The sequence below is a fragment of the Marmota marmota genome, unplaced genomic scaffold (assembly GCF_001458135.2).
Source record: "Marmota marmota marmota unplaced genomic scaffold, marMar, whole genome shotgun sequence".
Classification (NCBI taxonomy): domain Eukaryota; kingdom Metazoa; phylum Chordata; class Mammalia; order Rodentia; family Sciuridae; genus Marmota; species Marmota marmota.
The window spans coordinates 35,429,236-35,456,277 of NW_026000240.1; the positions used below are offsets into that span (position 1 = coordinate 35,429,236).

Below are 27,042 nucleotides of genomic sequence, written 5' to 3' on the forward strand. Positions count from 1 at the left end.
GGAAGGAAGAAGCAAAGTTTTAACACCTGGGCATAAATTCACCCAGATGCAAACATTGTTCTTGAGAAAGAGAAGGAAGATACAGTTCAAAATCCAGGACTAAATAGCTGTTCTCCACTGGACCACAGTTTTTTTGCTTTTTTCTTTTTTGGTGGCAGGGATTGAACTCCAGGCCTTGTTGCATGCAAAGCCATATGCTGAAGTTAAACATTACTCACTATTGAATAGTACATTTAAAACCTATTCAGATGTTGTTGGTTTTTTTTTTTTTTTTTTTTTGTGTGTGTGTGTGTGTATGTGTGTGGTGCTGGGGAAGGAACCCAGCCCCAGCGCCTTATGCATGCAAGGCAAGCACTCTATCAACTGAGCTATATCCCCAGCCCCCAGGTAGTAATTTTTGTTTTAATATCTATTTTTTAGTTGTAGTTGGACACAATACATTTTTTTATTTGTTTGTTTATTTATTTATGGTGCTAAGGAGCAAACCCAGGGCCTCGCACATGCAAAGCAAGCACTCTACCACCGAACCACAACCCCAGCACCCCAGATGGTAACTTTTTGAGGTTTTGTTTTTTTTTTTTAATATTGCTGCATTTAATTTTACATAATAATGGGACTCATTGTGCCATATCTGCACATGCACATAATTTGATCAATCACATTCTCTATACATAAATCCTCCCATTTTGGGGGTGTGGTACCAGGGATTAAACTCAGAGGTACTCAACCACTGAGCCACATTCCCAACCCTATTTTGTATTTTACTTAGAGACTGGTCTCACTGAGTTGCTTAGCCTCTGGCCATTGTTGAGGCTGGTTTTGAACTTGAGATCCTCCTGCCTCAGCCTCCTGAGCTACTTGCTTGCGTCACCACGCTTAGCTCTACCCACTTTTCTTTACAATTAAAATTTTGTTTTAGAATAAGGATGTAGCTCAATGCTACAAAGAGCATGTTTATTAGCATGTACAAAGCCCTGAGATCAATTCCCAGCACCAAAACACACACACACACACAAAATTGTTTTTAAATGGTTAAGATGGTGTATTTTATGTTATGCATACTTTGCTATAGTAAGTAAATAAATATTTTAGAAAACATTACTCAACTAAAAAATAAATATTAAAAAAAATAATAAAAAAAGAAAAGAAAACATTACTCAAGCCGGGTGTGGTAGTGCATGCTTACAACCCAGGCAATACAGGAGGCTGAGGCAGGAGGCTATCAAGTTCAAGGCAAGTCTCAGCTACTCAGTGAGGCCCTAAGCAAAAGAAAAAATTTAAAAGTTCTGAAGATAGATATAGCTTAGTGGTAAAGCACTGCTGGGTTCAATCCCCGGTATCAAAAAAAAAAGGAAAACATTACTTAGGATTGAGGGGTGGCTCCGTGGGAGAACACTTGCCTAGCATGTGATGTGCAAGGTTCTGGGTTCAATGCCCAGCACCATGGAAGGAAGGAAGGTAGATAAGGTAGGTAGATTACTCAGAATCGCACCAATCAGACTTTAGGAAAAAACACTTCAGGAGTCTTTGGGAATATGTCCCCATGATAACACAGTCCAGTCTTTTAATTGCAAGTGCCCATGCAGGTCACTGAGAATGGAAAAAGTTAAACTGAGATCAAAGACAAGGACCCAGACTAACCATCCATTTATATGTAGCACTGAGAGTGGGAGGCAGGGTGGAGATGGAGGAACAAGTATAAGGGGTGGGTGGCCTGCCTCAGCAGAATCCAAATGGAAATACATTATCACTTATTCGGCATCCAAAAACCCAACTAAAGCAAACTACAATTATCTTAAGACAGTGCAACAATTAATGCTTCAGCACACATTTACTAACTACCTACCCTGTACTAGGTATGAGACTTCATTTGCTATTCACAGTCTTTCCAAATTTCATAGAAATATCCAATTAAGATTTACATTCATGGGACTGGGGCTTTGGCTCAGTGGTAGAGAGCTTGTCTAGCATGCATGAGGCACTGATTTGATCCTCAGCACCACATAAAAATAAATAAAGGTATTCTGTCCATCTACAACTACAAAAAAATGAAAAATTAAAAAAAAAAAGATTTATGTTCATTAGCCAGGAGTGGTGGTGCAGGCCCCTAATCTCAGCAACTCAGGAAGCTAAGGCAGAAATGTTGCAGGTTCAAAGCCAGCCTCAGTTGGGCTGGGGATGTGGCTCAAGCAGTAGTGTACTCGCCTGGCATGCGTGCGGCCCGGGTTCGATCCTCAGCACCACATACAAACAAAGATGTTGTGTCCGCCAAAAACTCAAAAAAATAAATATAAAAAAAAAAATTCTCTCTCTTAAAAAAAAAATAAATAAAAACATCTTGAAAAAAAAAAAAGCCAGCCTCAGCAACCTAGTTGAGACCTTAATTCAAAATAAAAATGGAAAGGACTGGGGGTGTAGCTCAGTGGTAGAGAACCCCTGGATTCAATCCCCAGTATTGAAAAAGAATTACAGGGGCTGGGATTGTGGCTCAGTGGTAGAGCGCTCGTCTAGCACGGGCAGGATCTGGGTTCGATCCTCAAAACCACATAAAAATAAAGGCATTGTGTTGTGTCCATCTACACCTAAAAAAAAAAAAAATATTTAAAAAATTACATATATTAGCTGGGTGTAGTGGCAAAAGCCTGCAATCCCAATGACTCAAGAAGCTCAAGCAGGAAGATCACAGAAGTTTGAGGCCAGCTTGGGCAACTTAGCAAGACACTATCTCAAAATAAAAGTAAAAAGAAGAGTTGGGTACGTAGCTCAGTGGTAAAGCATCCCTGGGTTCAATCCCCAGTACCTTAAGGAAAAAAAAAATTTACACACATTACTAAATCACAAAACAGAAATGGTAATAAACTAACAAAATACAGTCAGTCACGTAATATGTTCAAGATAGTGTCTAATAGTGGCCCTGCAAGAGTGCATGGAGCTGATTCCTATCACCTGGCCATAGCACAATACATTTCTCATGTGTTTATGGTAATACTGATGTAAATAAACCTGCCTCACTGCCAGCTGCATGAAAGTATAGCACAAAGCTGAGGGTATATTTCAGTGATAGAGCACTTGCCTACTATGTGAGGCTGAATTCAATTTCCAGGACTGCCAAAACAAAAAAAGTTAACTGTCAGAACAGTCTTATACAAATCCTTCAGAAGGTATTCCACGGATTGGGTGCAGAATCTGTCTAGCTTATACAAAGCCCTGGGTTTGATCGTTAGCACAGAAAAAAAAAAAAAAACAAAGCACAGAAGGTACTGCAGAAAAAGACATTGCTACAATAGAAGATGAAAGATTCATGACTGTTTTGCCCCTGAAGATCTCCCATGGGACAAAATGTAGGGGTGAAAGACAGTGACAGCGATGGTTCTAAGTCTTTGTGGGAACAGATTAATGTGTTTTTGGAAAAAAAAAGTTTAAAAAGTAACAAGTTTAAAAATAAAAAACATAGAATGAGAATATAAGTAAAATATTTTTGTATAGCTGTACAATATGTTTGTGTTTTGTTATTACAAGAGTGAAAGGTTTTATAAAATTTTAGTTTATAAAGTAAAATTGTTATAGTAAGTGAAAGTTATTGCTGAAGAATTTTTTTATATAAATTTAAGGTAGCTTAAGCATACAGTGTTACAAAGTCTGAAGAAGTGTAATGTCCTATTTATATGTCTATCTTCTTATTTATTTATTTTAGTACTAAGGATTGAACCTAGGGGTGTTCTACCCACTGAGCTACATCCTCGGTTTTTTTTTCTTTTCTTTTCTTTTTTTTTTTTTTTAATTTTGAGTTAAAGTCTAAGATGCAGAGGCTGATGTCAAACTTGCAATTCTCTGCCTCAGCTTCCCAAGTCACTGGGATTATAGGCATGCACTAACACACCTGGCTCCTCTTTTAATGTTTCATTTGGTATTTCTATTGTACCTTTTATATGATTAAATACACACAAATGTGCTTCAATAGCCTATAGTATTTGGTACAGTGACATGCTGCACAAGCCTGTAGTCTGGGAGCAATAAGCTGTATCAGATAACCTAGAAGTACAAGGCTATGCCATCTAGTTCTGCATAAGTACACTTTATTTTTTTTTTTTTAAAGAGAGAGTGTGAGAGAGAAAGATAGAGAGAGAATTTTTAATATTTATTTTTTAGTTTTCGGCGGACACAACATCTTTATTTGTATGTGGTGCTGAGGATCGAACCCGGGCCGCACACATGCCAGGCGAGCGCACTACCACTTGAGCCACATCCCCAGCCTGCATAAGTATACTTTATAATGTTCACATAACAAAACTCTTAACACATTTCTCAGAATGAACCCCATTAAGTGACCCACAACTGTACTTAAGACTAATATATTATAAACAGGCATTTTCTTTTTTTTAATTATTTTTTTATTTATATACGACAGCAGAATGCATTACAATTTAAACAGGCATTTTCTAGTAAGTACTTATTGGAAATTAAAATTTGCTTTCTGACTTACCAAGCTCCACCTCGTTATCCCCTTCTCCCCAATTCAGACAAAGAAAGTGAGGCTACACTGTGAGGCAGGATGATCAATATCTGTTGCAGTAAAAGGTGATGATGATCGCTGCCCTGAGAGGAAAAGAGGGAGGAAAGACCCACTGCCCAGGTCTTGACAGCATTTACTCTGTTGTTGTTCTCTCCCCAACCAGGTTATTGGCACAGAGCAGGTTTTTGGCAGACTTCTGCACAGTACAGAGAAAAGAATAAAGGCTATGACCACCTTATTTCATATTTTCAAGTTAAAAGCTGAGTTTTCTATTTTTTCTATTACACTACAAAAGAAAAAAATATCAGTGCCACAACTCTAAACTAGTATGCTAATCTGGCTTTATAATTTTTTTTTTTTGGCAGTGCTGGGGATTGAACCCAGGGCTTTGTGCATGTGAGGCAAGCACTCTANCCCAAGCTGCAGGGTCTGGTGGGTTGGGGTTTTTTTTTTTTTTTTTTTTTTTTTGCCTTTTTTGGAACTGGGGGTCGAACCCAGGGCTTCGCGAATGCAAGGCAGATGCTTTGCCACTGAGCTACATCCCAGCCCGCTAATCTGGCTTTAATGAATTAAGTTTGATAAAAGTGTGCTGGGTGCTGGCCTTCCTAACCTAATCAAACTCCAAAGCAGAAAAATGAGATGAAATGTCAGCATGGCCTCAGTCACCCCCAGCTCCCTGTTCTGCTCTGCTCCCATTTAACTGAGTGGTTGACCCTGCCAGCAGTCTTAAAATGTATGAGTGGGACCCAGAGCCCAATGCTTCAAGAGTTAAACAACACTGTCCCAGCCCCTGGTGACTGGAAGTTTTTGCAAGTTCACTATAAGGTGTGTTTAAACAAATATTTCAGGGCTGGGGCTGTAGCTCAGTGGTAGAGTGCTTGCCTAGCATGTGTGAGGCACTGAGTTGCCGCAGTCTGGCTGGGCACAAATCACGAGCCACCCGAAGCTTCAGACGTTCCCCGCAAGGGCCACCAAATGCCGCAGTCTGGCTGGGCACAAATCACGAGCCACTGAAGCAGGAACAAACTTTATTTTTAAACTGCAGGAAAACACTTCACACAGCTCCCGGGGAATCCAACTCCAAAATAGTGCGAGAACTCAAAAGTTGCGGCAGAGGCGGATAGTAATGCCTCGCCTGTCAATCAATACTGTTGGCAAAATGCCAGGAGCCATACAGACTCGGCCGTGGCTCTCAGCACTGAGTTCAATCCTTAGCATCACAGAAAAATAAATAAAGGCATGCTATCCATATACAACTACCCCCCACAAAAAAAATTAAAACAAAAACAAATACTTCCAACTTTCAGTGTTTAAAGCTGGGACTTGCTTTCAGTCACATTCTTTTTTGGGCCACATTCTTAAAAGTTTGACCATTAAGAACATTTCTTTCTTGCCAGAAATTAGATCAACATACCTTGTTTACTAAAGAACAAGACAAGCCATGCATAGTGACACATGCCTGCAAATCCCAGGTAATTAGGGAGGCTGAGGCAGGACTGAAAGTTTGAGGCCAGCCTCCCAACTTAGCAAGACCTTGTCTCAAAAACTAACTAAATAAAAAATGACTGGGGAGCTGGGCATGGTAGCACAAGCCTGTGATCCCAGTGACTCAAGAGGCTGAGGCAGCAGGATCATAAGTTTGAGAGCAGTTTAAGCAACTTAGCAAGGCTCTAAGCAGTTTGGCAAGACCCTGTCTCAAAATGAAAAATAAAAAGGACTGGAGATGTGGCTTAGTGGTTATGTGCCCCTGAGTTAAACCCCTGTACAGCAAAAAAAAAAAAATTAAAAAAATTAAAAAAACAGGGCTGGGGCTATAGCTCAGTGGCAAAGTGCTTGCCTAGCACATGTGAGGCATTGGGTTTGATCCTCAGCACCACATAAAAATTAACAAATAAAATAAAGGCATTCTGTCCATCTACAACTACCGAAAAAAAGGACAAAACGAGCACCATTGCCTTGGCTCAGGATTTCCTGCTAGCAGAATTCCTTCTCTCCCTCAGATGGCACTAACTGGCCCTTCAACCTGCTTCAATCTTGCCACAGCTGCAAATCCTGAACAAACTACTCTGGTAGTATTAGGTGTATACTTTCAAATGCTGGAACATTTGATATCTTGCAGACTCCTAGAATCCCTGTTCTGTAGAGCTATGGTGACTCTATGACCAGTTATTAAAGTGGTGGGCCAGACCAACGGTGAGCAAAACTGGGATGTCTGCTATGTCTGACTTCAGAATAGGTTTTCCTAGAGCTACCTAAGAACACCACTTCCCAGTAAACTGGTGATGGCAAGACTCTTTGGTCAGGCCCTGCAACCTCCATGCTGCTAGCCTTCCCCAGCAAAAGATACTGACCTGCTCACTAAGGGGCACAGCACATATCTAGAAAAGTATGTACACTTAGGCACTTCTAGGCTAAATAACACTGAGAACACCCAAGTGCTTTCCTCTTCCCTCAAAGCCACAGGACAACCACAGGACAATGCTGTCTGCCATACTGGATTTATACCTAGGTTAGCATGAAGAAACCTTTGTTCTCACCTCCTACTTGTCTCCACTTTCCCTTTTTGCCATATTTGATCATTCCCTTAACACAAGTGGACTTCCACTCTGTAGTAATTATTTATAAATTAATTGTTGTATTTAAGAACCCAAGGATTAAAAACTAAAGGCAAAAAGGAATAAGGGAATGATAATGCAAGAGATCTATTTTATCAAAATCGTGCGCTATAATTTACATGTTCCCAAATACTTTGCAGCTGCAGCTACAAAGCAATTTTCAGTGGTGGCCCCAATCTACTGATGTATGGATGGTGTTTTCTTTTTCCTATGGTCTTGGGGTCTTTTGAATTTCCAACCTGAGCAACTATCAGGCATGGATGTACCCCACCAGCCCACAGCTTAATTCTTCAGATTCTTTATCTTCATTTATCACAAAATCTTCAATTAGCTTCTTAGGTGAGCACATAATCACCCTGCAGAATTTCTCCCAGTCTCTATGCAAACTGATATGTGTACAAGGAGCTAATTAAAGAAACTTTTTGTAAATGGAAAATTGATTTTATGCCTTCTTGTTGCATTTCTGGTTAAATTTTTTTTAAATCATCCACATTTTTTAAATATTTTTTTTAAATGTAGATGAACACAACACCTTTATTTTACTTATTTTTATGTGGTGCTGAGGATTGAACCCAGTGCCTCACACATGCTAGGCAAGTGCTCTACCACTGAGCTACAGCCCCAGCCCCTTAAATCATCCACATTTGACATATGTATTTTTTAAAATATTTTTTAGATGTAAATGGACACAATACCTTTATTTATTAATTTTTATGTAGTGCTGAGGATCAAACCAGGTGCCTCACATGTGCTGGGCAAGCACTCTACCACTGAGCTACAACCCTAGCCCCATCTGGTAAAACTTAAATCTTAAGTTCTATGGTCTTATGAATAAACCTAACCAAGAATTTCTTTCCATTTATCTCATGCTAAAGATGACTCTGAGAATTTCTTAATAACATGGTCCTCTAAACAAGCTTGACTCCTCACAGAACCATGGGGGAAAGTCACTGCCCTACCTGCTTAGAACTTCCCTGATAAGAGGATGTAGAATTTATCTGATAAAATAGGATTTGGCCTCTATCACTCTGTATACTTATTCCTTTTTATTTTATTATTTCTTTTATCCCCCCACCCCACATATTTTTGTGGGGTGGGGGAATAAAAGATGTAGAAATAAATAGAACAGTGGCCAACAGGGCCAAGTTATTTATCCTAAGGCAATGGGACATGGTGGGCTTGAGACATTTCTTACTGGCTCAGAAAATGGCTACAAAAACTGCAGTCCTCTGTAGCACTGCTCCCAGATCTAACTGTTATTATCTTCCCCACTAATCTGCCTCAGAAGTAAAGGGGAAGGGCAAATAGAGAGCCACACACTCCTCTGAAATGCTTCTGTTCCCAAGAGAGGGAGCAGCCCTCCAGTATTCCGCCAGCCTTAGACAATTACCTGCCATTTTCAGCAAATGCTTGGACGAAAATCCAGACTTCTTTGGAACAAGGAACTAAAAATATAGAACATTCACCAGTTGCCAGTAGAATTTGTGGAGAATCTGTTTTTGGTTTTTTTTTGTTTGTTTGTTTTGTTTTGTTTTTAAATCAAGCCCTCTCTGTAAACTAATCCACAAAGATGTCCCAAAAAAAGTCACTCTAGACTTACAAAAAGGACACATGAAGAAAAGCTAAGAAACAGGAAGTTTCCCAGCACACACCTGACCCCAGAGTTTCTACTTCCTCACACTCTTAAGGACTAGTGTAGCAGCTTGTGGTGTGTGTGTGTGTGTGTGTTTGGGGCGGGGGAGGTGGGTGTCCTATGATGTTAAAAAGTTTACAAATCTAATTTTCATATTACTTACAATTCATCTAAAGATCTCAGGTATCTTTTGTTCTTATAGATTGATTAGTGTTACATTATTTTTTCCAATGCTATGAATCAAACCCAAGTCCTTGCACATGGCAGGCAAGCACTCTACCACAGAGCTATGCTACCAGCCCCTAAGTATTAAATTGAACACTGACCATAAAGCCAGGGAAGTAACAAGGCCTTCATCTGCACAGGCATCATCAGCACTTCAAAGATAACCCATGTGCACCTGTTCTGATTACTTCCCTGTTTCGCATGTCCTGCTAGGTGATACAACACCAAGCACAGTGACTGGGCTCCAAAGCCAGCAAATGATTGGTGCATGGCACTTATTGCAGGCCTGGACACAGCTGGCATTCAATCATTTCCAAAACATTCTGAAGGCAAGTGAACATGTTTGAACTTCATATATGCCTCAACAGGAAAGCTACAGTCCTGAGGCATGGTTGTCTGCTGAGGACAGAACAGTCAAGGAGTCAAAGACTAACAAGGATCCCAGCCCTCCTGAGCAGTGGGTACAAGTATAAACAGCAATAGTAAAATTTTCTGCCAACAAGATTTGTTTTTATTACTTCCTACATTAAGTCTAAGTCTACCCTCAGAGTCTTATTTTCTAAGCAAATGCAGAATAAAATAATACCAGCTACAACGGCATGAATAGAGATAACTTGGCAAGTGGCAAATTAATGATACTCCATATCTGTTTTACTCTTTAGATGAAAGACAATGATAAATACATCAAAGAAACAACTACTATTTCTACAATAATTACTTTTCCTTTTTTTCATAAGCACTTTGGTCTAACAAAGAAACATGCAATAAGAATCATATTTTTTAATGTGTTTTTCCCCCCCAGGGTGGGAAGTAACTGGGGATTGAACCCAGAGATACTTTACCACTGAAGTATATCCCCAGTCCTTTTTTTTTTTTAGTTGTAGATAGACACAATACCTTTATTTTATTTATTTTTATGTGGTGCTGAGGAATGAACCCAGTGTCTCACATGTGCTAGGAAAGCGCTCTACCACTGAGCCACAACCTCAGTACCCCCAGTTCTTTTTTATTTTGAGATAGGGTCTCACTAAGTTGCTTAATGCCTTGCTAAAATTGCTGAGACTGGCCTCAAACTTGAAATCCTCCTCAGCCCTTGGGATTACAGGCATGCACCACCATGCCCACAGCCAATTCATCCACTCTTTAACTGCAATTCCTTTCCATTATTGTTTCAATCTTTACACAAATGAAGAACACCATAAAATGAAAATGTTTGCTCTTAGACAATCAAGTCTGATGAAAAATTACATAAAGTTCTGTTTCTCAATAAAAACTTTCCCTACTAGTCTAAGTGGAAAGCTCCCTGAGCCTGAGACAGGGTCTATTTCACCTGGGTCCTGGATGGCAAGGGCTGGCCAGGATGAAGGCAGGTAAGGTCAGCACCAATCTGGGAAAGCCAAGGCCTAAGAGCAAGATCTCTACTTCCTAGACAGCCTGTCCATTCAAGGGCACTGGGAGGAAGATGGGGAGGATTTTGGCAGATACCTGCTCTCCTTTGGCCTTCCCTGGGAGATGAATACACTGTCACTATGGTGATGTATGTCAAGACCCACTTTTACAATTAAATTCAAAAATAGATCAAAGACCTGTCAGAGTGAGTACTGGTTCCTGTATCCCTCTCCTTACCGCCTAGGCTCCTCTTTTCACTAGTATTTCTCCACTCCCACCAGCACTGTCCCAGGCTCCTGGTTCCTGGCTGACTCTGGTCACTCTATATTGAACCTAGGGCCTCACTCATGCTATGGAAATACTCTACCACTGAGTCACAATCCAAACCTTAAGATTCTTACTTCAGTGAAGGGCACAAGTTCTGCTACCCTCTGGAGCAGTGACTCTAAATCCTGGCCACACATTTGAAACTACCCAGGCAGAGCATTTAAAAAAGTTTATCCTAGGGGCTGGAGTTGTGGTTCAGCAACAGAGCACTCGCCTAGAACGCATGAGACACTAGGTTCCATCCTCAGCACCACAAAAAAAAATAAATAGAGGTGTTGTATCCATCTACAACTAAAAATAAAATAAACAAAAATTTTAAAAAGTTTATTCTTGGGGCTGGGGTTGTCACACAGTGGTAGAGAGCTTGCCTAGCATGTGTGAGGCACTGGGTTCAATTCTTAGTACCACATATAAATAAATAAAGGTCTACTGACAACTAAAAATGTTTAAAAAAAATTTTTTTTTAAAGTTTATTCTAGCCAAACAGGGTAGCACACACCTACAATCACAGCAAATCAGGACTGAAACAGAAAGATCACAAGTTTGAGGCCAGCCTCAGCAACTTAATGAGACCCTATCTCAAAATAGATAGATATAGATAGATACATAGATAGACAGATAGATAAACATACATATATACAGACAGACACAAAGATATAGCGCAGTAGTAAAGCACCCCTGGATTCAATCCCCCCGTATTAAAAAAAAAAAAAAAAATCCAGCCAGGAGCACTGGAGCATGCCTGTAATCCCAGCCACTCAGGAGGCTGAGATAGGAGGGTCATGAGTTCAAAGCCAGCCTAAGCAACTCAGTGAGATCCTGTCTTTAAATAAAATACAAAATAGGGCTGGGGATGAGGCTCAGGAATCAAGTGCCCCTGAGTTCAATCCCTGGTACCCCCCACCCACCCCCAAAGATCAGAATAATGATGCAGGAGGATTACAAGTTCAAGGCCAGCATGGGTAAACTTAGCAAGATTCCATCTCAAAAAATAAATAAATAAAAATGTTTATTCCTGGGATCCAGGCATGGTGGTGCATGCCTATAGTCCTAGCAACTCAGGAAGTTGAGGAAGTTAAGGATCACAAGTTAGAGGCCAAACTCAGCAGATTAACAAGATCCTGAGCAACTTAGTGAGAATCTGCCTCAAAATAAACACAGATGGCTGAGGATATAGCTATATAGTGGAACGTCTGAGTTCAATCCCTAGTATCACCAAAAATTAATAAGTAAAAACAAATAAGCTAAGCATAGAAGTACATGCCTATAACCCCAGTGGCTCAGGACACTGAGGCAAGAGGATTTCAAGATTAAGGCTTGCCTCAAAAACTTTGAAGGATCCTGTCTCAAAATAAAAAAGAATTAGGGATATAGCTCAGCAGTAGTATGGGCAAGGCCCTGGGTTCAATCCATAGCACTGAAAAAAAAAAAAAGAACAGGAATTAAACACACATATTTAGGGGTCCAGACAACACACTGAACAGGCACTGAAAGAATTAAAACTGGTGCAGCTGAAGAAACACAAGGACTTGCTTATGGCCCAACGTAACTATCTAATCCTCACCAGAGCAAGGACTCCTTTATTAAAACACTCATAATTCCAAATGCTCCAGAACATTTCTCCCAGATCTTCCAACAAAGGCAACAGTTAAGCATTTACTCAGAGGCAGTGGTGGTAAACATGGAACCAATTGTAGAGGAGGTGTTCTCACTCCTGGTTTCCTGGTCCCAGCCCTCCTCAGGGTGGCAGCAGCTGCAGCAGTCCCTGGCTTCACCCTGATCCAGTGGCATGAGCTCAAGCACCTGAAGTTGGCCCCCAGCTACTGCCTAACCAGGTTTCTCATCAGTGAAATGCTGTTTCAAACCTCACAGGGCCACTGTCAAAGTGAACTGAGAGTGACAAATCAGTCATTCAGACTGGTGGCTGCCCAGACTAAGCTCTCCAGAAATACTTCCTGTTTCAAAGACTATGGTTTACCCTGCACTCAACAGCCAAAATGAGGACTATCATGTTCTGGATGTGGTAGTGCCATAAGGCTGGCACATGACCTTGGATCCAGGCCGAGCAGCTAATTACTCTTCTACAATATAAAGAAACTGATATCCACACCAAGAGATTAAGCCAGAAGTGGAAGCCCAGTTCACCAGATTAATTTGCCCAAGCCAGAATTGATATACCATGGTCCCAAGCAGCTCACAACTGCTACCCATGGATCAAGTTCAACCATTTGCAGGACTTAAGACCCTGTGGGACTTGACAAAGACATCTAGCCACCTGTTCAACTCAATGTTAACTGAGAGCTCTCAGAGCAACTCCAGGCTTCCCTGTGACATCGAGACACATAGTCTTCCTCTTCATGCAGACCATCTGCCCCCTCTAGACCAAAACTTGTAGACAGCTCTACCTTGGAGCCCTTAGACTCATCATTCCCCTAATTCCCAACAAACAGCATTTATCAAACTGCTTTCTGCACACTCAGGGTGTGCATAGCTCTTTGTACCACCTTCACTGGCTGACACAAATAAAGTATTCACAAGGATCTGTTAAGTGAAGTTTTGGGGGGCTAAGGATGTACAGTTCAGCAATAGAGCTCTTGCCTACCATGCAGGAGACATTGGGTTCCACCCCAGCTCTGCCAAAAGAAAAAAAAAAAACGATTTTTTTGGATTTTTTCCCTTAATTCCTCTCTCCCTCCAGATTTCAGCCCCATTAATACTTGTTTCCTCAGGAAACGTACCCAACAAGGCCCTCTATTATCTAACAACTTTCCTTCTTCATTAAATTCTCAAAATAGTGGGGGACATGGGCCAGATTTTATTTGTTCATATAATCTAACAATAGTTTAGGGAGGGCTGGGTATGGTGGCGTACGCCTGTAATCCCAGCAGCTCAGAAAGCTGAGGCAGGAGGATCATGAGTTCAAAGCCAGCCTCAGCAAAAGTAACGTACTTAGAAACTCAGTGAGACCCTGTCTCTAAATAAAATACAAAAGAGAGCTGGGGATGTGGCTCAATGGCTCAATGGTCAAGTGCCTCTGAGTTCAATCCCTGGTACCCCCCCCCAAAAAAAAGTAGAATAGGGAGCACACAGGTTCCTATGATACTGGCATCCACCTACAGAAAAATCATTTCAAAGACCACCTGCTCCACAGCTTCAAGGGACACTTGAACCACTGTCTCAAAGCCTTGACAAACAGCACTGTTTCATAGAGCCATGCTCAGGCAGCCCAAAATTTGAAGCTAGAGTCCCTCAAGTCAACATTCAGATACCCTTCCTCTTTAGAAATCATCTCAGTAATTCCAATAATTTCCCACAAATTAGGCAGAAATAATTTTTTTCTGAAGCAAGCAGGGCCTGCTCTTATTTTGCCTGGAAAGTCCATTTTGGAACTGAGGGTATAACTCTGTGGTATAGCATATACTTATCATGTACAAAGCCCTAGGTTCAATCCCCAGCACCAAAAATAGCACATGTTCCTTTTTCCACTGAAAATGAAAGTCAAGAATTAGACACCCAAGAAACTCCTTTATTCAACTGCAACATGACTGCTGTTTTATTTGTATTTTTTTAATTTTTATTTTTTTGCTGTGAAGAAAGAACACAGGGCCTCACACATTGGGCAAGGGCTCTATCACTGAGCTAGACCCCTAACCACAGAAAATCAGATTCATCATAAGTCGGGTGTAGTAGCACACACCTGTAATCCCAGCAACCCAGGAGGCTAAAGCAGAAAAATCACAAGTTCCAGACCAGACTTGGCATTTTAGCAAGACTCTTTCTTAAAATAAAAAACAAAATGGGCCAGGGATACAGCTCAGTAATAAAGCCTCAGAACCACAAAAGATTTTTCAGTAAATAAAAATATTTACCATGTACCCATATCTACACTTCTACATGCCACTCCAACTAAAAGAAAACAAGTACCTGGGAGGTATCACTTGAGCCCACAAGTTCGAGACCAGCCTCAGTCAGGGCACATGCTATGATGGGGCAATAAATCTGAAATCTTACTGCATCAGAAAATAAGGAAGTGATTGGGCACGGTGGCGTACACCTATAATCCCAGCTGCACGGGAGGCTGAGGCAGGAGTATTTAGAGTTCAAAGCAAGCTTCCGCAACTTGATGAGGAACTAAGCAACTCAGTCAGACCCTGTCTCTAAATTAAATACAAAAAAGGGTTGGGGATGTAGCTCAGTGGTTAAGCACCCTGAGTTCAATCCCCAGTATCAAAAAAAAAGAAAAAAGAAAAAGTCAAGAAGTACTCAAATAATAATAAGGACCCTCAAAAGAACACAAGAGCCAGTCTCAAGGGGTTCCACTGACCAAACGTGGGACACTAGGCATCAAAATGAATACAGATAGGAATGTATAATACTGAACCAAATGTTATACATTAAGCAAATCAATGAGTAATTAAGGTGGAACATAAGAAAACTCTTCCTTGGATTAAGATGACAATATAATTCCAATATAGGAGGAATGACAGCCTTAGAAGCATCATTAGATGCTGAAGTAGAGTCTCAGGAAATTTACAATCTCATGTATTCCCCCTATGTGACTTAATTAAAAAGGAAAAAAATAGGGGCTGGGGATGTGGCTCAAGCAGTAGCGCGCTCGCCTGGCATGCGTGCGGCCCGGGTTCAATCCTCAGCACCACATACAAAGATGTTGTGTCCGCCGAAAACTAAAAAAAATAAATATTAAAATTCTCTCTCTCCCTTTAAAAAAAAAAAAAAAGGAAAAAAATATTCACTTTACAGTGGAGAAAACTGCAAGGCACCTCTCCTCCTCAATGAGAGCTGATCATAAGAACAAATCAGTGCCTGGCTCTATGATAGGCAACCATATGGGGCTACAGATATGTTGCTGAAACAAATAAGGAAATCTGAATGTGGACTGTAGAATATAACGTTATATCAACATTAAATTTCCTGATTTTGATAGCTACACCATGGTTACATAAAACAATGTTCTCATTCTTAGGAAATACACAACTGAATATTCAGGAATAAAAGGAGGGCTGAGGCTGAGGCTGAGTGGTAGAGGCTTACATAAAGCCCTGGGTTCAATGCCCAGTACGTGGTGGCTGGTAGTGGAAGGGGGACAATAAAAGAATTAAGAGGTATGATGTCTGCCAATTACTTACAGATGGTTCAGGAAAAAAAATTACAGATAGGAAAGACAGAAGGACAAAGCAAAATGTAAACAAATCGTGAACCTAGGTAAAGAATACTTAGGAATGCCTTGAATTATTCAACTTTCCTATAAATTTGAAGCTATACCCCAAAAAGTTACAAAAATATAAGTTACCCCTCCAAAAGTCATAAAAAATATAGACATAAAATGGAAAAAAAAAGTAGTAAGAGGGAAATGGGGCAAGGTCCAACACCCACCTTGGGACCTCCCCAAAAGCACAGGGCTACTTACCAACAGTTGTAAAGCAAAGTCTACAGTTGAGCTCTGTATACCATGATTACCTATATAACCCTTGTCCTACCACTCACCTGAACACCCTAATGCTTATCCACTAGGATTCTGAGTTTTAGGAACCAAACCTTTAAATAGTACTATTCACACATATATCCTACCATGACCCTAAGCCCTTCAAGTTTATGAGGGGAAGCATTTTCCTCTGGAAGCACTATAAAAACAAAATATACAATAAAAGGATTTTGTTTGTTTTAAAAGTAACCTGAGTTATAATAGAAGAAAATGTCACACTGGAGTCTGAAATTACTACATCATGCTGTTTGCTTTAGATTAAAAATAGTTTAATTTTCCCTTCCCAAGAGCCTTCACTCCTGGAGGGGGAAAAACAAAACCAAAAAAACCCTAGACCAGATCATCACCAAGTTGAGAGGTGCCGGAGCTAAAGGAAAGACACAGGCAAGTAGAATGCAGTATTTGCCAGTCAGCCTCACAATGATACCATCAGTTGTCTGTCCTTTCCTATAACTTAATTAAAGTAATTCACAGAGTGTGTGATGGCACAAACCTGTAATTCTAGCTACATTAAGTTCCTCAGGAGGCTGAGGCATGAGGATAGCAAGTTTGAGCTCAGCCTGGGCAACTCACTAAGACCCTGTCTCAAAATAAAAAAATAAAAAGGATTGAGGATGTAGCTTAGTGATAGAGCACCCCAAAGTTCAAACCCTGGTATCACAAATCAATCAATCAGAGAAAGAAAAGAGCCAGGCTTAGTGAGGAGGCTGAGGCAAAAAGACTATAAGAGCCCAGGATAGCCCCAACAACATAAAAGAAAAAAAAGAAAAAAGTTTGAATTCAAATTTTAAATTTCTGTACAATAAAGAAAACCATTAAAAAGTTAAAAGCCAGGCATGGTAACCAGTACCTATAATCCCAACTGCTTAATAGCCTGAGGCTGGAGGATCACTTGAGCCTAGGAATTCAAGATGAGCTTGGACAGTACTTAAAAAGTAAGTATTCCCAGTACTTTAAGAAAGAAAAAAGAAAAAAGTCTGTGTCTAGTGTGTGTTGGCACTGGGATTTGAACTCAAGGGCACTCTACCACTGAGATACATCCCTAGCCCTTTTTTTTTTTTAGAGAGGGAGAGAGAGAGAATTTTTTTTTTTTGGAATATAATATTTTTTTTATTGGTTGTTCAAAACATTACAAAGCTCTTGACATATCATATTTCATACATTAGATTCAAGTTGGTTATGAACTCCCAATTTTACCCCAAATACAGATTGCAGAATCACATCGGTTACACATCCACATTTTTACATAATGCCCTATTAGTAACTGTTGTATTCTGCTACCTTTCCTATCCTCTACTATTCCCCCTCCCCTCCCATCTTCTCTCTCTACCCCATCTACTGTAATTCATTTCTCTCCTTGTTTATTTTCCCATTCCCCTCACAACCTCTTATATGTAATTTTGTATAACAATGAGGGTCTCCCTCCATTACCATGCAATTTCCCTTTTCTCTCCCTTTCCCTCCCACCTCATGTATCTATTTAATGTTAATCTTTTCTTCCTGCTCTTCCTCCCTGCTCTGTTCTTAGTTGCTCTCATTATATCAAAGAAGACATTTGGTATTTGTTTTTTAGGGATTGGCTAGCTTCACTAAGCATAATCTGCTCTAGTGCCATCCATTTCCCTGCAAATTCCATGATTTTGTCATTTTTTAGTGCTGCGTAATACTCCATGGTGTATAAATGCCACATTTTTTTTTATCCATTCATCTACTGAAGGGCATCTGGGTTGGTTCCACAGTCTAGCAATTGTGAATTGTGCTGCTATGAACATCGATGTAGCAGCATCCCTGTAGTATGCTCTTTTAAGGTCTNTCTATAGGTTTAATGCAATGCCAATCCCCTGTGATGCCTTGCAGAGACGCCGACCACTCTACGAGTATGAAATTCACATGGGAAAAAATAAAAGACCCAGAATAGCAAAAGCAATTCTAAAGCAGGAAGTGTGAATCAGGGCAGGTATAGCGATACCAGATTTGAAAACTATATTACAGAGCAACAGTAACAAAAACAGCATGGTACTGGTACCAAAACAGGCGGGTGGACCAATGGTACAGAATAGAGGACACAGAGACTAATCCACAAAGCTACAACTACCTTATATTTGATAAAGGAGGTAAAAGTATGCAATGGAGGAAGGATAGCATCTTCAACAAATGGTGTTGGGAAAACTGGAAATCCATATGCAACAAAATGAAACTGAATCACCTCCTCTCGCCATGCACAAAAGTTAACTCAAAGTGGATCAAGGAGCTAGATATCAAATCAGAGACTCTGCGTCTGATAGAAGAAAAAGTTGGCTCCGATCTACATATTGTGGGGTCGGGCTCCAAATTGAGAGAGAGAATTTTTTAATATTTATTTTTTAGTTTTCGGTGGACACAACATTTTTTATTTTTATGTGGTACTGAGGATCGAACCCAGCGCCGCCGACCCCCCCCCCGCCCCCCACCACACACACACACACGCCAGGCGAGCACGCTACCACTTGAGCCCTAAACCCAGCCCCCAGCCCTTTTTATTTTGAGGCAGGGTCCTGCTAAACAGCCCAGGCTTGCCTTGAACTTGTGATCCTCCTGCCTCAGCCTCCTGAGTAGCTGAGATTACAGGCATGTGTCACTACACCCATCTATTTTTATTTCATTCTCAAATAGTATCATATACTTCATAACTGTCCCTTTTCTTTGCTCATGACTGAATCTAAGGCTTCACCACTGGGTTACCCACCCCAGCCCTGCTCCTTTTTTAAACTGATTAGAACTGGGAGTCCTCAGCCCCTGTGAGGCTCCACCTCACTTGCTTCTGCCTTTGTGTGGCACATTCAAGTATTTATGTATCTTGCAAGTTCTGCTCTCAGTGGTGCTCTCTCACCTTATTCTTACGTTCTTCTGGGAACAAATCTGAGGATAAAAATCCTACATGTGGGCTAGGGCTGTGGCTCAGCTGTAGAGCACTCACTTAGCATGTGCGAGGTCCTAGGTTTGATCCTCAGCACCACATAAAAATAAATAAGTGAAATAAAGGTATTGTGTCCAACTATAACTAATAAATAAATATTTTTAAAAAAAAAATCCTAGATGTGAAAATGCTGGGTCAAAGGATATTTACAGCCAGGTGCAACGGTACACACCTGTACTACCAGCTACTACAGAGACTAAGGCAGGAGAAGTACGAGTTTGAGGCCAGCCTCAGCAAATAAGCAACTTAGTAAAACCCTGTCTCAAAATAAAAAATAAAAAGGGCTTGGGTTAAAAAAAATCAAATGCCAAATGTATTCTCTGATACGAGGATGCTGATCCATAATGGGGATGGGGTTGGGGGAGCATGGGAGGAAACTTTTAGATAGGGCAAAGGGGAAGGAGGAGAAGGGAGGAAGCAGGGGGGGTAAAAAAGACAGTGGAATGAGATGGACATCATTAACCTAAGTACATATATGAAGACATGAATGGTGTGACTCCACTTTGTGTACAACCAGACTTGAAAAACTGTGCTCTATATGTGTACTATGAATTGAAATGTCCTATATAACAAATTAGAATAAATAAATAATAAAGATTTTAGGGCTGGGGATGTGGCTCAAGTGGTAGCTCACTCGCCTACCATGCGTGAGGCACTGGGTTCGATTCTCAGCACCACATAAAAATAAAATAAAGATATTGTGTCCACCCAAACACTAAAAAAAAAAATAAATATTTAAAAAAAGATTTTAAAAAAGAGTAAAGCACCTCTGAGTTTAATCAGTACCAAAAAATAAATAAATAAATAGAATTTAAAATTTTTTAAAAGACCTGTGGGGGGATTGCTTAGTGTTATACAACCCTGGGTTCAATCAATCCCTAGTATCAAAAACAAAAACAAAGGCTACGTACATTGGAATTGATACTGGCAAAATGCCTTCCAACATATACTCCCACCTAAAGATATGAATGACATTTCCCTTACTTTCATTAATACTGAGTTATTGTCAAACTCTTTCATCCATAACATGAAAAATGGGGGCTGGGGTTGTAGTTCAGTGGTAGAGCAATTGCCTAGTACATGTAAGGTCCTGGGTCCAATGCTCAGCAACACATAAAAATAAATGGGATAAAAGTATTAAAAAAAACACGAAATGGAAGAAGGAGGCAAGTGGGGCATATTGAAACAAGAAATAGCAGTTTGCCCTCCATGTATTGCTTGATTAACGGGTATGGTGGGCAACAGATGTCATAAATTCATCCTGAAAGTGAGGTACTTAATAGTTAGACAGCATGAGAACACAAGAGGGGGAGCTTCTGGGTGACTAATGAATCAAAACACAGCACTATTTTTCTAGTCAAACTTGAATACCTCAGAGGAAAACTGCTATCAAGAATGTATGGACTTGCCAGGCACAGTGGCACATACTTATAATTCCAGTGACTTGGGAGGCTGAGAAAGAAGGATCACAAGGATCCAGGCTGGGTAACTTAGCAACACTCTGACTCACAATAAAATAAAAAAGACCAGATAGCCAGGCACAGTGACACATACCTGTAATTCCAGATAAGGGGACTAAGGCAGGAAGATTGCAAGTTCAAGGCTATCCTCAGGCCTTAAGCAACTTAGTGGGACCCTGTCTTAAAATAAAAAATAAAAAGGGCTGGGGATGCAGCTCGGAGGTAAAATGTCTCTGGGTATGGGCTGGGGATGTGGCTCAAGCGGTAGCGCGCTCACCCGGCATGCATACGGCCCGGGTTCGATCCTCAGCACCACATACAAACAAAGATGTTGTGTCCGCCAAAAACTAAAAAACAAATATTGAAAAATTCTCTCTCTCTCTCTCTAAAAAAATATTTTTAAAAAAAATGCCTCTGGGTTCAATCCCCAGTACCAAAAAAAAGGGGGGGGGGGGCTAGAATATAGCTCAGTGGTAGAGCAAGTGCAAGACCTCAGCACAAAAATAAAAGAATTTATGGGTTTTGTCTGGGGATGTAGCTCAAAGTAGGTGCTTCACTAGCATTCATGAGTCCCTGAGTTCAATCCCCTAGTCCCACAATTAATAACAACAATTTATAAGCTAATTATTCCAAATAATAAGGCATTTGTGATTCTTTTTGCAAGGGCCTCACTCACACTTGCTCCACCACTAAGCTACATCCCCAGCCCTATTTCATTTTTCCACATGGTTTTGCTCAGTTACCCACCTTGGCCTGCAACTTGCAATCAATCCTCTTAGAGTCTAGAGAGTATTTTTACTCTCTAGAGTAAAAGTATTTTATTTTAGGTTCCCAAATCTAATCTTCATACTATAGTTCCACTGGTCTGAAAAACATTAACCATTACTAAATCATATGTCTAAATCTAACTCTGTTGCCTGTTATCCTTTGAATGATAGGCAGGGATGATGATAAAAGGAATGACAGGAGTCACACTCTTCAGGATCTTGGGACACTGGAGAAGGAATAATGTGTCCCATGAGAGTATCTGTACCTAGAACAGATAGCTATGTACCTAAAGATATAAGTACCCATCATACCACTTTCACCTCTCATCTTTCTCTCTGATCAGCCTAACTTGTGCACATGAACAATTAACCCAACAGAAACTAGTACCTACAACAGAGTTTGACATTCCTACCACCAAAGCACAAAATATATCAAACTGAACACTTACGATTCAAGCATTTTACATGTAAATTATGCTTCAGTTTAAAAAAATAGTGACATCAATAAAATCAAACATTACTAGGTTATTAGGAGACTCAGTGAAATTTCTTTATTCATGTAAGAGATTTTCAAAGAGTGAGAAATGAGAAAACTCAGCCTCTGGCCTAGGATGATTTTGTGTGGGGCCTGTTACCTGCCAGTCACCCAAAAGGGACTCCTGAGGACCATTTCTGCTAGTCGATCATAAATATCATAGAACATCAGAGGAGCCCACACAGAAAACACACCTTAACTACAGCTTTACAAGCTCAATAACAAACCACAATTGTGGCTTTGATCTCTCCAAATTCTGGATAATCATTTATTTAAAAAGATTTTTTTTAGTTGTAGATGGACACAACATCTTTATTTTATTTTTTTACGTGGTGCCAGGGATCAAACCCAGTACCTCACACATGCTAGGCAAGCACTCTACCACTGAGCCACAATCATGGCCCTGGATAATCAATTTTTAAAGATAGTGATTTAAATCTCTCATACAGAAGAGTAAGCCCTCTCCCCTCACCACCCTGTTTGATGCTGGTAGTGTGACACTGAGCAGTTCCCAACATGCCCTGAAGCCTCTCAAGCCCTTCTTCCAAAAGGGCCCATGCGTCCCAGGCTCTGGAATTCCTGACATTCTGAAATTCCTTATGTCAGAAAACTTGGATTCAAAACAAGAAAACAAAACCTGGTCTAGAAGCTGGAGGTGTAGCTTAGGGGTAGAATATGTGCAAGGCTCTAGGTTTAATCCTTAGCACCACCAAAAACACACAAAAAACCTACTACCTTAGGCTTAAGCTACTGGGTAGGTGGACATACAAGATGCAAAACTCTGAATGTACCTGGCTTCAAAATTATTTAAAATCAAAGTAAATGACTTTTTATTTATTATTTTTTAGTACCAAGGATTAAACTCAAGGGCGCTTAACCACTGAGCCACATCCCCAGCTTTTTTTTTTTTTTTTGGGGGGGAGACAGGGTCTCACTAGGTTGCTTACAGCCTGGCTAAATTGCTGAAGATGGCTTCAAACCTTTGATCCTCCAGCCTCAGCCTCCTGTGCTGCTGGGATTACAGGCATGTGCCATCACACCCAGGTAGTAAATAAAACTTCAAATGAAAAATAATAGCAAAACAAAGACACTTATATGTTAAAATATCCCATCCTATGAGGCAAATCTCTGTATCCAGAACTTGAGACTAGCAGCGAGGCCATGACCACAGCCCACAAAGCCTTCCCCTTATTCACCCAAACCACCTTGCCTAGAGTAGTTATGAGGAAGCTATGCCCTATATGGAGAAGCAAGAAGATCTTCTAAAATCTTTCTAACATGTTAAAAAGAAAAATCAGCAAAACAAAGGATTGGGGATGTAGCTCATGATTTAGTGCTTGCCTAGTAAGTACAAGGATCTGGGTTCCACTCCCAACACTACAAAGAAAAAGTTTGTAAAATGAAAAATAATAGGACAGAGTTAGAAGCAACCATTTAAATCACTGGGACTAACCTCTCATTTTATAGATTAGGAAATCAAGGCATCCATAGTTCCCCAGATGATGAGCAATCAAGCAGTATGAGAATCCCTCTTCCTAATCCTCAAACAACTTTTTCCAATCAAAACATTAGAAAACAAAAAGGGAAAGAAAGAGAGAAAAGCTGAAGAGGGGACAAGACAGGGGACAGATAATACAGGGCAAGAAAGCTGAAAGTTAGGAGAGGGGGGGCAATGTGAATCAGGAGGAAGGAAGGGCCTTAAGGGTTCAGTTCTGTGAACCCAACCCTATGAATCAGATCACAGGGGACCATCCAGGTTTCTCCTCTTCTAACACCTGTCACACCAGTGCTGAGGAGATTGGTTTGATGAGGATTGGTGGACCGGCCTCTCCTTAGGCCCCATGGCCCTCCACAAAATTAGTGTTCTAGACACTATCATGAGCAAAGTACATGACAAGAGAAAGACAGCATGCCTGAAGAAGACTCAAACCACTTCCAGCCTTACCAAAGGAACTAAACCTGAAGCTGATCCAAGGCTTTGGATCCAGGTGCTAGCTCACAGGAAATAAAAGAAAAAGCTACCAAGAAATACTAACTCTGGGCTGTAGGGAATTCTTCAGACTTGGATTCTCTAGCAGACAATAAGGAAAAAGAACAGAAGAGGAAGTTGTAAATTAAAAAGACTTAAAAAAAATAATCGAGGTTAAGCCATGTGTGGTGGCATGCACCTGTAATGCCAGCAGTTCAGGAGTCTGAGGCAGAAGGATGGCAAGTTGGAGGCCAGTCTCAGCGACTTAGTGATTCTCAACGATTTAGCAAGATCCTATCTCAAAATAAAAAATTAAAAGGTCTAGAGATTTAGCTCAGTGGTAAAGTACCCTGGGTTCTACAGTCAGTCCAAAAAAAAAAAAAAAAGGACGAGTTAGGAAGATTGAAAGTCAAAGCCAGCCTGGATAATTTAGCAAAACACCATCTCAAAATAAAATAAAACAGAAAATAGGCTGGGATATATGCAAGAGGCCCTGGATTCAATGCCCAATACAGCCAAAAAAAGAAAACATATATTTGATTTAAAAATACCTTAAAATGTACGTTGTAAATTACAAATAATCTTAATCCAGTTAGTTATCCATAATTTTTCATGGGTGTGAATTTCTTTTTTCTTTTTTTTTCTGGTTCCACGGATTAAACCCAGGGGGTTCAAGCTCTGAGCCACAACCCAACCCCAGCCCCACCACCTTTTTTTTTTTTTTTTTAATTTTGAAACAGGGTCGGGGCTGGGGATGTGGCTCAAGCGGTAGCGCGCTCGCCTGGCATGCGTGCGACCCGGGTTCGATTCTTGACACCACATACAAAGATGTTGTGTCTGCCGAAAATTTAAAAAAATAAATATTAAAATTCTCTCTCTCTCTCTCTCTCTTAAAAAAAAAAAAAAGAAAAGAAAAAAAAAAAAACAGGATCTCCCTAAATTGCCTAGGGCCTCACTAAATTGCTGAGGCTGGCTTTGAACTTGCAATCCTCCTGAGCAGCTGTCATTACAGGCGTGCATCACCACGCCCAGCATCATGATTGTGAATTTCTATGCTTAGATACACACAGAACACATTAGGACACAGATTATACCAGCAGACTAGAATGGACATCACTATATACACCACTGGGTGTTTTGCTTTCTCCACCCCACATGTGAAGCTAATAAAACCACCAAAGTCAATAATCTCTTCACAATAATAAGGAATCTGGATTGTAGTACCTATGGTAAAAATGGACTTACTTCCACACAGAGATTAATTCTGTTTCTACTGGGAACCTACTCAGCTCCAATACAATGGACTTCTCTCCCCTGCCAGTTCGGTTCTGCCCCACCTCTCCTATCAGAGGAGTTAGAGAGGGCATTTAGAGCTTATTATTAGTCCCTCTCCAGTGGTATATATGATTCTTTTATCTGATAAAAATCAATAAGTTCTACCCTCCTAGGCACAAAAGTCAAGAGATTAAACATCTCCCACTATCTGGAATTCATCTGGAGTCTTCACAGGGAAATCAGATCCCAGTTCCTCCCAACATGAAATCAGAAAATATGGTACCTTCATCACCTAGAGGCTAAAACCTAATTTTCATCCTTTAGAACAACAATTCTCTACTCAGAAGTTAGACACTGGTGTCTGTATCCTTGTCCTCCTTACACCCTGAGGCTCACCAAAATGCTCTGCGCTGAATTTGTCCCTCAAAGAGTCAGAAAGCTCCAAATAGTTCAGGTTTCAAGTTTCTAAGGAAAATGCTGACTACTTGGAGTAAGGTTCACACCTTCCATACTAAATTTAACCCATTGCTGGGCATAGTGATGCCCATCTGTAATCCCAGCAACTCAGGAGGTTGAGGCGACAGAAGGATCTAAAGTTTGAGGTCAGTCTCAACAACTTAGTGAGGCCCTAAGCAACTTAGTAAGAATCTGTCTCAAAATAAAAAATAAAAAGGCTGGGTATATAGGGTAAAGCACCCTGGGTTAAATCCCAGTACCAAAAAATATTTTTAAATGAGGGGTTGGGAGCAATAAAGTGCTCACCTGCTCACCAACACTTTATCTGGCTGAGGCCCTAAATTCAATACCACCCAGCGGCAGCATAAGAAAGGGGCGGGGACATTACAAAAATCAGAGAGCAAACAAATTACAAGTATCATCCTCCAGAACACTCCTACACAACAGGGCAGCATGTTAAGAAGCAACAACTTGCTGGTCTCCTATTTCCTCACCCAATGACCAAAGCAGACCGGACAGAGAGGCCACAGCACAGAACTGACACTGAAATCACAATGGGCCCCATTCTCCCTAGAAGCCCATAGCAGGATGGAAGAAGGGAGGCCAGGACATTCCTCCGCCTCCTCACACAGAGATAAAGGGCACAGGCAGCCTGGGGCATATGACGCCTACACAGGAAGAAAGTTATCATCTTTTCCAAATGTTAGAACCAAAAGGAGACCCCACCTCCCCCACCCAAAATAGAAGGGTGACCTAAGGTGCATCTGATTGAATCAGGTAGCTTAGATGGCACACACAGGAGATTCCTCTCATCAGCAATATCCAACGAGAAGAGAAAAAAATCTCAGGGCTTTGAGAAGCTAGGGAACTCTCTACAGGCCCTGTCAGCTCAAGGCTGGCACTGCAAGCAAAAAAATCAACTTCTGCTAAGGATTTTTTCCCTACACCAAGGACTCCAGTCACTTTCTAAATCACTTTTTTGAAACCAAATATATTCAGACTGGTAAACTCAGTGTTTTAGGTGTATATTACTGAACCTTCCAAGAAAATATTCAGATGCGGTGGTGCAAGTAAGCAGAAGCAAATCTAGTAGCACAAACCCAGAGCAGCAAAGAGTGAAACAGGAATCCTACTGTTATCTATTTATGACTTTAATGAAATCTATTTTTAGATCTTTAGTAAAGAGTTGCTGTTCTAGTCTCCTCCTACTAAATTTCTCCAGTCAACTCAATCTTTCCAATATTGCTTAAAAGTCTAAAAATATAAAGGATACTTTTCAGTTAGGCATGGTGGCACAAGTGTATAATCCCAGTTATCAGGAAGCTGAGACAGGAGGATCTCAAGTTCAAGGCCAGCCTCAGCAACTTAGTAAGAGAATCAAAGAGCTTTTTTTTTTACTATTTACTTTTTTTTTTTTTT

General features: G+C 40.6%; 1 protein-coding gene across 16 annotated transcripts in view; it reads right to left on the minus strand.

The window, feature by feature from the left end:
- Dag1 (dystroglycan 1) overlaps positions 1–27,042 on the minus strand; it is a 62,226-nt gene that overhangs the window by 23,604 nt on the left and 11,580 nt on the right. For 5 of the 16 annotated variants that reach the window (XM_048794278.1, XM_048794277.1, XM_048794273.1 and 2 more), the window contains one exon: positions 4,484–4,709. The exons of the other annotated variants lie outside the window; for them this stretch is intronic. The gene's annotated coding sequence lies outside the window, so the exon portion shown is untranslated. The remainder of the gene's footprint in view (positions 1–4,483; positions 4,710–27,042) is intronic. 16 annotated transcript variants of the gene reach the window in all.